The 15,748-nt window shown below is 45.0% G+C and overlaps 1 protein-coding gene across 2 annotated transcripts in view; it reads right to left on the reverse strand.

The window, feature by feature from the left end:
* Window positions 1–8,630, reverse strand: part of LOC118386568 (rho guanine nucleotide exchange factor TIAM2) — a 37,094-nt gene extending 28,464 nt beyond the window's left edge. For both annotated transcript variants that reach the window (XM_052523367.1, XM_052523366.1), the window contains exon 1: window positions 8,291–8,630. The gene's annotated coding sequence lies outside the window, so the exon portion shown is untranslated. The remainder of the gene's footprint in view (window positions 1–8,290) is intronic.
* Between the last annotated feature and the right edge of the window lie 7,118 nt (window positions 8,631–15,748).

Raw genomic sequence — 15,748 nt, forward strand, 5'->3', positions numbered from 1 at the left:
CAACCGGTTGTCTCCAGTCATTAAGCTAGAATGTTGAGGAGGACAGAAAAACGGCCATCAGCGTGTATTCCACACTCGCTGTGTGTGTAAAAAGAAGACGGACCCTTTCAACCGGGGCGCCAGACTATGGGCCTGTGCAGTGGGCTGGGCGGAACCGTGGAACAGAGCACTTTGTGACACAGTTGTCGGTTTGCGCTGCAGACAAGTAAGCCGTGAATGGCTAAAGGTAGAGGCGGTGGTTGACACTTTTGTTGTGCCTCTCCGATAGGCCATCTGCTCCCTCGCTGGGGAAGCCCTGTCACTCTCGACCCTGGTATTCTTCAAGCACAATGAGCCCCCCCACCCGTGCAGAACTCCAGGCCAGCCATACTGCAGTGGAAGGCATCAGGGCTGAAAATGAGAATGTGCTCCTGTGGATGGCTGAATGCTCTTGTTTGAAGTTTTTTTTTTTTTTTTTGGGGGGTGCGTGGAATGCCACCTACCCTTGACATACACAGTCACATCCTATTTAGTCCATGACATCAGAGCGGTTCAAAACAAACAGTTCAAACCTATCATTTGTTTATTTCAGTGAAGAACTTCATTGTCTTTCCTTTTGTTCACCAAATGCAGTACTACGAAACAAGTTCCCTCTGAATCCCCCTTTACTATCTTGCTCGCTCTCTTGTCTCAGCAAGAGTCTCTGCCTTTCTCTTCCTCCTCCTGACCCCTTTCCTGTTGCTGTGCTTACACGGGCCTGCTAAACACTGATTACGTCTCAAATGGCACCCTATTCCCTATATAGTGCACTACATTTCACCAAGGCATGGGCCTTGGTCAAAAGTAGTGCACTATATAGGGAATAGGGTGCCATTTGGGAAGCAACCACTGTATCAGCCAGGCCCCACATACTTCACACAACTTTCCATAAGGGGATAAAGGGCTGGCAGAGAGAGAGAGAGAGAGAGAGAGAGAGAGAGCATCCTGACAGTGTTCTAAAACAGACCATTAAAAAAGGTACAGGCCCTTCTCTTCATCCACTTTGTGTTTGTCACATGAATGTCGTTAGAGCACATCTGCTGCGGCCAAGAATTCCCAACTGAAAATCTACCGCTATGATCTAATATTGTAATAACCCAACTGCCCAAGTTTATGACTACAGTACATATGAGTCATCGTACAATGGAATTGTTCATTGTAAATGGACACCTTCACAGCAAAATTCAACATGATTAAATAAATTGTAATGTTTTTTCAAACAGATCAAAACTGTAGGAGGCATGAATGTAAATGTTTTATTTAAGGAAAAAGAGGTTCAGTAGATTCAAATCCCCACACTGTGTCAGCAGCAGCATGTGTAGCCTACTAAGGATGGAGCCAAAATCCAGTGCATCATTTCTCCTTCAGCAGCTGGATAGAGGAAACAGGAAGAACAGCTAGATCATAAAGAGAAGGAAGCAGAGACACCTCCTACCTCCCTCAGGACTGACACTATGCTATGGTGGCAAGTGCGAATGCAAGAACATACCAACAACCCAATGCAACGCTATCTCTCTCTATATATATATATACTCTCCATATACAGTATATACTCTATATATATACTCTCTCTTTATGTATATATATATATTCTCTCTCTCTCTCTCTCTCTCTCTCTCTCTCTCTCTCTCTCTCTCTCTCTCTCTCTCTCTCTCTCTCTCTCGATTATGGGCATGTAGGAGGGCTGAGGCTGGTGGTTATTGGCAGCTGGCCACCTTAGAGCTGGAGCCGTGACTGGGCCTCTTGTTCGACGAAGCATACCATACAAAGTCCCACGCCACACTCAGGAAGGAATGCAGAGGAGAGCAAGCACATGCAGGCAATAGCGCAGTCGCGCACACATACACACGCAGACACTTTGAGGAGGATCAGGGAGTCAGAGGAAGTAAAATAGAGAGTGAAGAAGGGGGGCCATTGTTGTTGTTTGGCTGTGATGGTTTAGATCAGGGGTGTCAAACTCATTTTGCCCCGGTGTCTTTAATGAGGTCCCGAGGGCCGTCTTAAAAATTGTTTGTATTTCCTCGCTGTCAAAATAAATAGTCCTCTATCCATCGTTTTGGGAATTTCCGATGCGCCCTGACTGTCTAGCTTTCAATTAAGTGATTATTAGCGAGCTGGACACAGCCAAATAACTGTATGAATATATTTGTTATTTTAAAGTATATTGAGGTTGTTGTCCCGCCATACACACACACACACACACACACACACACACACACACACACACACACACACACACACACACACACACACACACACACACACACACACACACACACACACACACACACACACACACACAGTTGAACGTTTTTGAACACCTACTCAGGTTTTTTACTCAGAATAATCAAAACTCTAAAATAACACATATGTATAGAATAATGTATTAACCAAACAAAGTGTTCAACAAATCGCCATCCCTTGCCTTGATGACAGCTTTGCACACTCTTGGCATTCTCTCAACCAGCTTTGTGAGGTAGTCACCTGGAATGCATTTCAATTAACAGGTGTGCCTTGTTAATAGTTAATTGGTTGTTCTAGTGTGCTCTGGTCTGTCTTGATAAAACCTTTGGTCTAGTGTGCTCTGGTCTGTCTTGATAAAACCTTTGGTCTAGTGTGCTCTGGTCTGTCTTGATTTGTCCACACATCAGAATTTGACTGCTCAGGCCAGATGTGGTCTGGTGTTTTTATTCATACTCATATAGTGCCAGATTCAGAGTTGAGATAAGCACATGCAACTTAGATTTAGGCCTAAATTGTTCATTGATATCATTGGGATTTAGAGACTTATTGGGCTCTACTTTCGTCTGGCGCTAAGGAGGGACAAGTGTCAAACGCACGCTAGTTTGCAATTTAGTCATGTAAAAACGAGTGCACTGGCATTCTCCAGCCCTAACGCCAGGTTTGGCAATTTTTACCTGTCTAACATCAGCTCGCTTGCGCTGAGGGAAGAAAAATGAAAATTGAAAATGAACCATTTCATGTAGCGCTAATGGGATGTTTTAAGACACATCGGTAATGCAGTCGATAATGGCATGGATTGGCATGGATTGGCATGGATTGGCATGGATTTTGGGAGTGGAAGCGCAGCCTATCCAGCCATGACGTAGTGCCCATGGAACCAGAGATGTGCCTTTTTGTGCCGGTGAATCTCATATTTCGAAACATAAAAAATGTTTGGTTTCCCCCCATTTAGTTTAATTTTATTTTAAAAAACAAGCACAACCTACCCTCTCCTTAATAAAGGCCGGTTTAGCAGCATTGCATTGTCTTTTTAGCCTGGTCATTAGCCAGGTAGCCTATGAATGAACAGGTTTTAAATGGTCTACTGAGAGGGCTTTGAAGTATTTCAGGTTTTCCCCCCTTTTTTTTGATTATTCACAATTCACATACCTGCATTACTCTTGTTGAATTAGGCTAAGAACCACACTTCCGGCTCCAAATGATTCCCTCCTCCTATAATGCCATATCAACAGTGGATTAAAAAAATTAGAAAATCTGCCTCGCACATAGGCAACGCTAGAATTGACAGGACTCTAGTATTTTGTATAGGCATACGCATGTTATGTGTAATGAATAGGCCTGTGTGCACCCAGTGCCATGGAACAGGATAAGTCATTTATAATATTGCACTTCTGACCCCACCCTATTTAGAAATATTGTTGCTGGTTTAAAAAAAAAACAGATTCCTTGTTTTACATTTCATATGATTAGAAACCAAGCCCTCCATAGGCTACCCTAGGCCTAGGCTACTATAGCAAAGGCTGGTTCAACAGCACTGCATTGTGTATTTTTGATCATGGCCTTGCAAAGTAGTCTATTTTTCGTCAGAGTGCATTGAATTGAAAATATATTGTACGTCCTGAAACATACACACATATGCCCACTTGCATACATCATTTTGCCCGGTCAAATATCCATCCCAATCCCCAAAGAGTGCCTCTCATCCAGTTACCAAAGACGCGCTCCTACAAACTTATTTAACATTTTCAGTCCTATAATGCAGTATCAAATGTACGCCTCGTATATATATTTTGCTTACTGAGAACCTGCCTCACACATACAATCCAATTTACAGGAGCCTAGTATTTTTATTTTACGAGAAGTGCGATGTGTAAAGACACGTAGGCCAGGCTTATTGACGTCAATTACAATGTTGACCTTTTTTTCTCTCTTCTGTTGCTATGCCTATGATATTTAACAAACTGTATTGTGGTATAATCAACAATGGACTAGGAGGAGAATATTCTGTGCCTGCCAGAAGAATTGGAGTTGATGACAACACAATAATAACCTATAGAACTTGAGAAAAACGCATGCAGTATTACGCCATTGAACGGGTTGACTGGCCAGTGAGTGGCCAAGCCCTCATCACACCTACAACCTGTTTATTCATCAAAACACAACCCTTTTGCGTCGCTGCCAGTTATTGTTCTCATAATTCTGGTTGGACATATAGCGCCACCGCCAGCGCATAGAATTACAATTACGTTAGGTTAGTTAAAATAGAGCCCATGGTTCACTACTGTGCACTGCTTCTCTTATTCACGTATTCATCCTCAGTTCGCCAAACAGTGTTGCCCCGTTGTCTGCTAAACCCGACTATATTTGACCTGGTATTCAATTAAATTAAACAAACTCTTTAGCCACCTCCAGCCCATTTCCACCCTCTACCTCAATCGGTCAATTTCTAACTAAGTTAGCTGTCAATTAAGAGTTGGACCCATTGATCCATCACTGCAGCTGAGCATTCTGTTGTTAGCAAATATACCGGGGAGTGAGTTGAGGACACAGGCTGCTGTAACGTGTACGCTGGGAGTCGGGAAGCAAGTGCAGGGAGTGAATCATTGAATAAATCAAACGAACATGGAACAAACAAGAGACTCGAATAGGGTACAGACGTGAAACAGAAACAATAACACCCGAGGAAAGAATCAAGGGGAGTGACACATATATTATGGAGGTAATCAGGAAGGTGATCGAGTCCAGGGGAGTGCCATGTGGCGCAGGTGCGCCTAACGATGGTGTCGAGCACCGGAGGGGGGAGCAGGAGTAAACGTGACAGTATCACCCTATTCCCTATTTAGTGCACTCATTTTCACCAGGGCACATGGGCGTTTGGCCACTTCTATGTGGCGACTTCCTCTGGCTAGGTTAGTTGGTACACCGATGAATGACACCGACTCAAACCCTTTGTCACGCACACCTCTTTATATTGCGTCTGTATGTCCTATACTGTCAGTGGATTGTGTGTAGAACGTAGGTTTTTGCCTCGATGTGACATTTTGGCGCTGAACATTTCAGACTAGTGAGAAATACAGTGCGAAATGATCCTAAAAGCCATCTAGATGTAAATAACTAAATCTTCATACCCTTCATAGGGAGAGGGGTGATATGGATGGTAGTTGTGGGGGCAGGGCTCTTTCATCTCTCTCTCTCCACTGAGCACACACTCTTTTCTTCCAGCTCCATTGTCCCAGAAGAGAGAGAAAGAAAGTGAGAGAGGGGGGGCCAGAGAGGGCCACACAAAGCAGAGACGGCTGCCTGGCGCGGGCTCTTCTGTTCAGCCTCTAGTCCAGATGCCAGCTTCAAGCCCCTTTGCCCTTCAAAACATCCATCAATAAAATTATAATAATACTACATGGTACTTTTCAAAGACCCAAAGTTGCTTTACAATTGTAAAACCTAAACAAAAAGCAGAAATCTAAACAAGGCCAGACTAACAGCAGGTCGAAACAGAAACATGAGTGAACGAACAGGTGTTGTGTGTGTGAGAGTGAGTGAGTGTGTGTGTGTGTGTGTGTGTGTGTGTGTGGGGGGGCTTAGGGGTAGGCCAAGGTGAAGAGGTGGGGCTTTAGGAGGGACTGAAAGATGGTGAAGGGCTCAGAGTCACGGATGGCTGGAGGGTGAGAGTTCCCGAGCCTAGGAGCAACCCTGGCGAAGGCCCTGTCACCGAAGCTCCGGAGCTTGGATCTGGGAACGACAAGGTGGCCTGCTGTGACAGAACGGAGTCAGCGTGTGGGTTGAAAGGGGAAAAGAAGGTTGGAAAGGTAAGCGGGGGGGCAAGATGGTGAAGGGTTTTATAGGTCAGAAGGAGGATCTTGTAGTTAATGCCCAAGCCTCAATATCTATCCATGGAGATCCATAAGAACTACAGCTTAGTGAGGTTAAAGGAAACCCTCAGACATTCGACACTGTGTACACAATGCCAGTCTCACTGAGAGAGAGGTGTGCCACAGTGTTGCTGGTGACAGTGATGACGATGGCTTGACAGTGTCTTTGAAAGGAGGAGCCATATGTTGGCAACTATACTTTCAAAAGATGACCATGTCATTTAAATGAATAGACTGTCGCTGGCGATTGAGTCCATTTCAGGCAGTTTTGTGAATGTGCGAATAGCAATTGGAACAAAAACCTGCTAGGAACCACTTAAATGCCAGCAGCACCCTCAAGTTGTGCATTTCTACACTCTTAGAAAAAAGTTAGTATCCAGATTAAAACCTAAAAGGGTTCTTTAGCTGTACCTAAAACCATAGGATAGGGGTCCCCAACTAGATTCAGCCGCGGGACGATTTTTTTAGTGAGCGGATGGTCAGGGGGGCGGAACATAACTAGAAATCATTTGTACTCTGCAAATTGACGCAAGAAGCATAAAAACATAATCATTTCAAACCTTGATTACATTGGTACACGATCACATATGTCTCTCTATTTATGAGTGGAAATACTTCGGAATAGATTTCCTAAATAAAAATACATTTGAGCTGAGTTCCTAGTGATTTTACAGTCTTTTATGTAGAAAAATGAAAAATCCCCCCCCCCCAATTTTGTTTTTTATTCTTATTTTTTGGGAGGGGGCAATTAAAAGCGTCAGTGGAGTTATTTTATGCTATTCATTTCGACATTTATTCAGGTTTTCAACACCCGTAATAGCATGACCATGATAGTCTTTCGGTTACAATATGGTGGTGAAGGGCTATATTTGGCCCATTCATCTCTGGTCAGAGTCAGAGTGAGGCATACTGGGTTTGCTCCAGCAATAGCTTAGCACCTGGGTCCGAGCTGTGTGCCGCTGTGTATCACCACACACGCTAATGAGCAGGATGTGGTGGTTAAGGCTAAGTCCATGTAAACATAGGGATTCCACAGGCAAACCCGATGCATTCCCTCACACACAAATACACACACAAGAACGCACACACAAACAGAGCGACACACACACACACACACACACACACACACACACACGCACGCACGCACGCACACGCACGCTTGCGCACACACACACACACACACACACACACACACACACACACAAACACACACACACGCACGCACGCACGCACGCACACACACACACACACACACACACACACACACACACACACTCAACCTAAGTACTTTGGGCTTTGAGTTGATTCAGTATTCATTTTCTCTGTGGAGCAACGACAGTGTTGCTGGTCAGTGAAGTCTTAAAGGAGTGCATTAACAGCATTGATCTCCTGTTTGGATGCCAAATGAGAGAACAAAAAGTGTTTTCTTTCCCGTGCAACCAACAGAAAACAGGGAAAAAAAGGCCCATTTGTACAACTAAGTGGATTTATTTGCTTAAAGTTTAATACTATTTGTTCAGAAGGTCACTGGTAAATACCCATTTAGCCGTAGAGGAATGCCGTAGACTTTTACAGTAGACTTGGTAACGTGCTGTAAAGCAGCTGAAAACAACTAAAAACCTCTGGACCACATCCCCCTATTGTATGCTGGGTTTTATTTTCATAGTTCATAGTTTCCATTGTAGACGGTGCAGCCTTAGCGTGGCAGTATGGCTGCCAGAGTTCCACAGCCATGGAAATGATGCTGATCTGAGAGGGCAGTAGGGCCCAGCCCTGTTCTCCTTGTTTGATCGGCTATGCAAAAACACCTCTGACTCACACTGAAGACCAAGGCACGCAGAGTCGGATTGGCTTCCAGCCGGACACACACTGTGCACACACAGCTTGGGAATTCTGCTGACCTGTCACTTATGAGAGGTGAGAGGTGAGGCCGGACAAATCCATTCTCTTGAGTCTTTCTCACGTGCACTGCAGTGCACACAATCCTACATGTCCTAAAAACGCACCCAGGCACACAAGCACACGCACACCACAAGGCACGCAGGCACACACTAACTATACTTTACATAGTACACACAACATACACACTCAGGACACACTCAGGACACAGTCACTTCCTTAGTCAGGCTAGGGCTATTTCCGCTCAGATGGTCACTCACCAATAACAGGGCTCCATTCTTATTTGAATGTGACTCACAGGTCTTAGAAGGTCAAACATCCCGTCCACTTGTGTGCCTGTGACGCTATCATTGTAGTACTGTAGGGTAAAAACTGGGAACAAAATCCAACTGAAGCTTTATCTGAATAGCCTACATGAGAGCTACCACAGACCCAGTACACACAGTGCACCTATTCCTGCTGACTGCTCTGAGGAATTCGGAAAAACATGTTCAAGATTTCAGAATTCTCTGTCAGGTTCTGTACTGAAAATTGAAAAGTGCAGCAGCACTTCGCCAAGTTGTCCTCTGACTTCAGGATCTTCTCTCATTTGAGGGGAACATGTAAACAAATCCTAAACCAACCCCTTCCCTGGTTTACATAAGAGGCCGGCCCATTCAGGGAGTCACGGAGCTGAGCTCACCAGGAACCACAGCGACTTAGTCACAATTCTCCACCCTGTTTCATAAGTGTGCGCGTGCACACTCCCCATCGTGGATTTAAAAGCATCGGATTGCCGTAAACATTGGCTGGAGTGACTTTCCACTATTGCTAGATACACGCAAGAAAGTGTGCGAGTGTAAAGTTTGGCAGAAGGGCCGGAGAACCCGGGACTCAGGAGGGAAGTCAGGAGCGCCTCACTCCCTCCTCTGTTACGCAACACAGGGAGAGGCTGCAGATCCAGCCGCACCGAATGGAAAACAATGAGGGCTGGAGCCAGAAACCGGCAGGACAAGCTGCCAAAAAATCAACTGAGAGAGAAACCACAGTGTGTGCTGCTGGAGAAGAAATGAGAAGAAGAAGAAGAAGAAAGAGAGAGGGGGGGGGGCACAGGGGAAACATACACTCTGACTCACATACACTCTGACTCACATACACTCTGACTCACATACACTCTGACTCACATACACTCTGACTCACATACACTCTGACTCACATACACTCGTTCATCCACTTCCACACAAACTTTGCATATATTGCACGGTTTGTACCGAGCATTGAAACATTTAACTCTCACCACCCCAGTGGTGTTCAAATGCAAAAGAGTCATAAATGATATTAGGTCAGGGAAGGTTCCCATGAATCCACAGTGGGAAGAGTGAGAGAGAGGAGTAGGAAAGGGAGGAGGGGTGTGTTCTATACACATTCAATCCATAATCTGGAGGGAATTAAACTCATGAGGCTACCCAGTATCTCCCCCCTCAGGCTAAACCTCTGTTCAACGAGAGAGCAATGTCTGGGAGCTCCATCCTTACAGGGCCACTAACCCTAACCCTGTCTATGAAGCAGACGGCACATAACACACCCCCACAGCTAGGCTAATCTAGGCTGTCCAAAATGGAACCATATTCCCTATGTAGTGCACTACTTTTGACCAGGGCCCATAGAACCCAGATCCCTATGGGCCCTGGTCAAAAGTAGTGCACTACATAGGGAATAGGGTGCCATTTGAGACACACACCTCTCTCCCTGCCCCCCTCATCAGTAAATAGGCGTCTCTGCTGGGGTTGTGGAGACAGATGACTGTGTTGGGCGACCAGAGAGATCAGGATATTAACAATTGTGACATTCTGTGTTTCCATATTAAAAGGAAATACGTTTGAGGATGTATTCTTAAGGGGCACAAAGAGGCTATGAATATGAGCGTACGTCTCTTTTTGTGCTCTGAATCAAATCAAATCAAATCAAAATGTATTTGTCACATACACATGGTTAGCAGATGTTAATGCGAGTGTAGCGAAATGCTTGTGCTTCTAGTTCCGACAATGCAGTAATAACCAACAAGTAATCTAACTAACAATTCCAAAACTACTGTCTTATACACAGTTGGTGTAAGGGGATAAAGAATATGTACATAAGGATATATGAATGAGTGATGGTACAGAGCAGCATAGGCAAGATACAGTAGATGGTATCGAGTACAGTATATACATATGAGATGAGTATGTAAACAAAGTGGCATAGTTAAAGTGGCTAGTGATACATGTATTACATAAGGATGCAGTCGATGATATAGAGTACAGTATATACGTATGCATATGAGATGAATAATGTAGGGTAAGTAACATTATATAAGGTAGCATTGTTTAAAGTGGCTAGTGATATATTTACATAATTTCCCATCAATTCCCATTATTAAAGTGGCTGGAGTTGAGTCAGTGTCAGTGTCAGTGTGTTGGCAGCAGCCACTCAATGTTAGTGGTGGCTGTTTAATAGTCTGATGGCCTTGAGATAGAAGCTGTTTTTCAGTCTCTCGGTCCCAGCTTTGATGCACCTGTACTGACCTCGCCTTCTGGATGATAGCGGGGTGAACAGGCAGTGGCTCGGGTGGTTGATGTCCTTGATGATCTTTATGGCCTTCCTGTATCATCGGGTGGTGTAGGTGTCCTGGAGGCCAGTTAGTTTGCCCCCGGTGATGCGTTGTGCAGACCTCACTACCCTCTGGAGAGCCTTACGGTTGAGGGCGGAACAGTTGCCGTACCAGGCGGTGATACAGCCCGCCAGGATGCTCTCGATTGTGCATCTGTAGAAGTTTGTGAGTGCTTTTGGTGACAAGCCAAATTTCTTCAGCCTCCTGAGGTTGAAGAGGCGCTGCTGCGCCTTCTTCACGATGCTGTCTGTGTGAGTGGACCAATTCAGTTTGTCTGTGATGTGTATGCCGAGGAACTTAAAACTTGCTACCCTCTCCACTACTGTTCCATCGATGTGGATAGGGGGGTGTTCCCTCTGCTGTTTCCGGAAGTCCACAATCATCTCCTTTGTTTTGTTGACGTTGAGTGTGAGGTTATTTTCCTGACACCACACTCCGAGGGCCCTCACTTCCTCCCTGTAGGCCGTCTCGTCGTTGTTGGTAATCAAGCCTACCACTGTTGTGTCGTCCGCAAACTTGATGATTGAGTTGGAGGCGTGCATGGCCACACAGTCGTGGATGAACAGGGAGTACAGGAGAGGGCTCAGAACGCACCCTTGTGGGGCCAACGTTGAGGATCAGCGGCGAGGAGATGTTGTTGCCTACCCTCACCACCTGGGGGCGGCCCGTCAGGAAGTCCAGTACCCAGTTGCACAGGGCGGGGTCGAGACCCAGGGTCTCGAGCTTGATGACGAGCTTGGAGGGTACTATGGTGTTGAATGCCGAGCTGTAGTCGATGAACAGCATTCTCACATAGGTATTCCTCTTGTCCAGATGGGTTAGGGCAGTGTGCAGTGTGGTTGAGATTGCATCGTCTGTGGACCTATTTGGGCGGTAAGCAAATTGGAGTGGGTCTAGGGTGTCAGGTAGGGTGGAGGTGATATGGTTCTTGACTAGTCTCTCAAAGCACTTCATGATGACGGAAGTGAGTGCTACGGGGCGGTAGTCGTTTAGCTCAGTTACCTTAGCTTTCTTGGGAACAGGAACAATGGTGGCCCTCTTGAAGCATGTGGGAACAGCAGACTGGTATAGGGATTGATCGAATATGTCCGTAAACACACCAGCCAGCTGGTCTGCGCATGCTCTGAGTGCGCGGCTGGGGATGCCGTCTGGGCCTGCAGCCTTGCGAGGGTTAACACATTTACCACGGCTGCAGTGAAGGAGAGACCGCATGTTTTCGTTCTAGGCCGTGTCAGTGGCACTGTATTGTCCTCAAAGCGGGCAAAAAAGTTATTTAGTCTGCCTGGGAGCAAGACATCCTGGTCCGTGACTGGGCTGGATTTCTTCTTGTAGTCCGTGATTGACTGTAGACCCTGCCACATGCCTCTTGTGTCTGAGCCGTTGAATTGAGATTCTACTTTGTCTCTGTACTGACGCTTAGCTTGTTTGATAGCCTTGCGGAGGGAATAGCTGCACTGTTTGTATTCGGTCATGTTACCAGACACCTTGCCCTGATTAAAAGCAGTGGTTCACGCTTTCAGTTTCACGCGAATGCTGCCATCAATCCACGGTTTCTGGTTAGGGAATGTTTTAATTGTTGCTATGGGAACTACATCTTCAACGCACGTTCTAATGAACTCGCACACCGAATCAGCGTATTCGTCAATATTGTTATCTGACGCAATACGAAACATATCCCAGTCCACGTGATGGAAGCAGAGCTCCGAGAAGTGTGGGTGTTCTCATAAATGTGTGTTTGTACATGCCTGTGTGTGTATGTGTGGTGAGTGGGCGGCAGGTAGCCTAGCAGTCAGAGAGGCAAGCCAGCAAGAGGAGGGTTGCCAATTCGAATCCCGGGTTCCGACGAGAAGTGAGCTGGCAACCCGGAGGGTTGCTGGTATCAATCCTAGATGCTATTGCCTGCCTTTGTGCCCTTGAGCTAGGCAAGTAACTCTCCACAACAGCAACTCCCTTGGCACCCTGTGTGGAGTCCCCCTGCACCTCTCCATATTCAGACCCCTTGACTTTTTCCACACTTTGTTAGGTTACAGCCTTATTCTAAAATGTATTATTCAATCTTAGCACAATACCCCATAATGACAAAGCAACAAACAAGGTTTTAGATTTTTTTTGCTAATTTATATTTTTTTAATATATCCCATTTACACAAGTATTCAAACCCTTTATTCAGTACTTTTGTTGAAGCACCATTGAGTCTTCTTGGGTACGACGCTGCAAGCTTGGCACACCTGTATTTGTGGAGATCCTCCCATTCTACTCTGCAGATCCTCTCAAGCTCTGTCAGGTATGATGGGGAGTGTTGCTGCACAGCTATTTTCAGGTCTCTCCATAGATGTTCGATCAGGCTCAAGTCCAGGAGCTGGCTGGGCCACTTAAGGACATTCAGAGACTTGTCCTGAAGCCACTCCTGCATTGTCTTGGCTGTGTGCTTAGGGTTGTTGTCCTGTTGGAAGTTGAACCTTCGCCCCAGTCTGAGGTCCTGAGCGCTCTGGAGCAGGTTTTCATCAAGGATCTCTCTGTACTTTGCTCTTTTCATCTTTGCCTTGATCCTGACTAGTCTCCCAGTCCCTGCCGCTGAAAGACATCCCCTCAGCATGATACTGCCACCACAGTGCTTCACCATAGGGATGGTGCCAGGTTTTCACCAGATGTGACGCTTGGCATTCAGGCCAAAGAGTTCAATCTTGGTTTCATCGGACCAGAGAATCTTGTTTCTCATGGTCTGAGAGTCTTTAGGTGCCTTTTTGCCAACTCCAAATTGGCTGTCATGAGCCTTTTACTGAGGAGTGGTTTCCGTTTGGCCACTCTATCATAAAGACCTGATTGGTGGAGTGCAGCAGAGATGGTTGTCCTTTTGGAAGGTTTTCCCATCTCCACAGAGCGACTCTAGAGCTGTCAGAGTGACCATAGGGTTCTTGGTCACCTCCCACCTCCAAGGCCCTTCTCCCCCGATTGCTCAGTTTGGCCGGGCGGCCAGCTCGAGAGAGTCTTGGTGGTTCCCATCTTCTTCCATGTAAGAATGATGGAGGCCACTGTCTTCTTGGGGACTTTCAATGCTGCAGAAATGTTTGGGTACCCTTCCCCAGATCTGTGCCCTGACACAATTGTGTCTCGGAGCTCTACGGACAATTCCTTCGACCTCATGGCTTGGTTTCTGCTCTGATATGCACTGTCAACTGTGGGACCTTATATAGGCAGGTGTGTGCCTTTCCAAATCATGTCCAATCAATTGAATTTACCACAGGTGGACTCCAATCAAGTTGTAGAAACATCTAAAATATGATCAATGGAAACAGGATGCACCGGAGTTCAATTTGGAGTTACATAAGTATTCAGACCCTTTGCTATGAAGTTAAGGTATTTCAAGTTGTCTTTCTTTTTTTCTTTCTTTTTTTTAAGAACCTGTTTTCACTTTGTCATTACGGGGTATGTTGAGCAGACTGCTGAGGAAATGTTTTTATTTAATCAATTTTAGAATAAGACGGTAAAGTAACAAAATGTGGAAAAAGTCAAGGGGTCTGAATACTGGCCTAAGGCACTGTATGTATAGTGCGTGTGCCTTTCAGAGGGGTTTGGTCTTGGGTTAAAAGTGGAAGTCCAATTTTAGGTGATTTTAAAGGGCAATTCCACCACTTTTCAAGCTCATTTCATTCATCTCCAGCACAATACTAGTGTGTACATGTTTGAAAACGGTGCATTTGTCGGAAAAAAATATAAAGTAAAAAAGTTCTACCCGATGACATCAAAAGTTCAAACATTTTAAAAACAGTGTTTTACAAACACTACGATACATGCAATGACGTGGGAGCAAGAAAACACTTCGGCAATCACAGTTTCTCTTATTTTTAACCCTACCCTGTGATGTCACAGAGACGCATTGTTTAGGACCTTTCTTCTTATCTTTTTACCCACGGATCATAGAAACACGCCGTTGTCATATGTAAACATGGGTATGGTCCTGGAGATAATGAATATGACGTTGAAAAGTGGTGGAATTGCCCTCTAATCTTGATCTTAAGAGGCGAGGGGACTTATCTTGTGTGGGAACAAGGGAGTAGAGGAGATTGCAGAGCATAACGTATAACTAATAGATCAGTAATGAAATGCAGCTGTGGCCCAGTCAGGCCCATAAAGCCCTGGGGAAACATAAAGCCTTGTTATTGGACTCTCATTAGTGCTGAGTGATTAACCGAAATGTTGGTTATTTATCTTCATTTTTTTGTTGTTGTAATTGGCCAACATCAGTTCAATTATTTTCTGTGAGCTCAATGCGCACATTAGCAGTTTCTTTGGAGATAAATCAGCCTGAACTGTGCGATGTAGTAGGGAGTTGAAGTTTCTAACAGGCCAATATTGCACATAGTCTAGCGCAGAAAATGTGGTTATTAGCTACAATGACCATAATACATTGCGTGCCTACTTGTCCGGTGTGTGTTTCTTTTACGCCTGCTACGCAAGGCATCTCTTCCTGAAAATAAATGATCTAAGTGATTGATAGTTTGTATCCAGCAGTTATAAAAGTATGCAGTCATAAAAGGAAGAACTACTAAAATAGTGATTTTGTCGGACAGCATTGGCAGCAACTCTATAGAGATGAGATGATGACTTTGATTAAATAATAAAATCATCAAATAAAACCAATGTAATATACACAACAACTGAAATATTTTATAAAAATAAAGTGATGCGAATAAATGATCATCAATAAGTGATCAGCAGTAAATTGGCAGTCACTACTGTCATGGGACTTTTATTAATTGTTATATTCTGTGTTGTTACAACACTCCACCCATTCCCCCTTGGGTTGTGCCATGGCGGAGATCTTTGTGGGCTATACTCAGCCGTGTCTCAGGATGGAAGTTGGTGGTCGAAGATATCCCTCAAGTGGTGTGGGGGCTGTGCTTTGGCAAAGTGGGCGGGGTTATATCCTGCTACCTTATACACACAAGTGTAAAGGAATGAATAAGAATATGTACGTACGTAAAAATATATAAATGCGTGATGGCCGAACTGCAAGATGTAGTAGATGGTATTGAGTACAGTATATACATATAGGATGAGAAATGTAAACATTATATAAAGTGGCATT

This window comes from Oncorhynchus keta, chromosome 8, assembly GCF_023373465.1.
Source record: "Oncorhynchus keta strain PuntledgeMale-10-30-2019 chromosome 8, Oket_V2, whole genome shotgun sequence".
In the NCBI taxonomy this organism is placed as follows: Eukaryota; Metazoa; Chordata; class Actinopteri; order Salmoniformes; family Salmonidae; genus Oncorhynchus; species Oncorhynchus keta.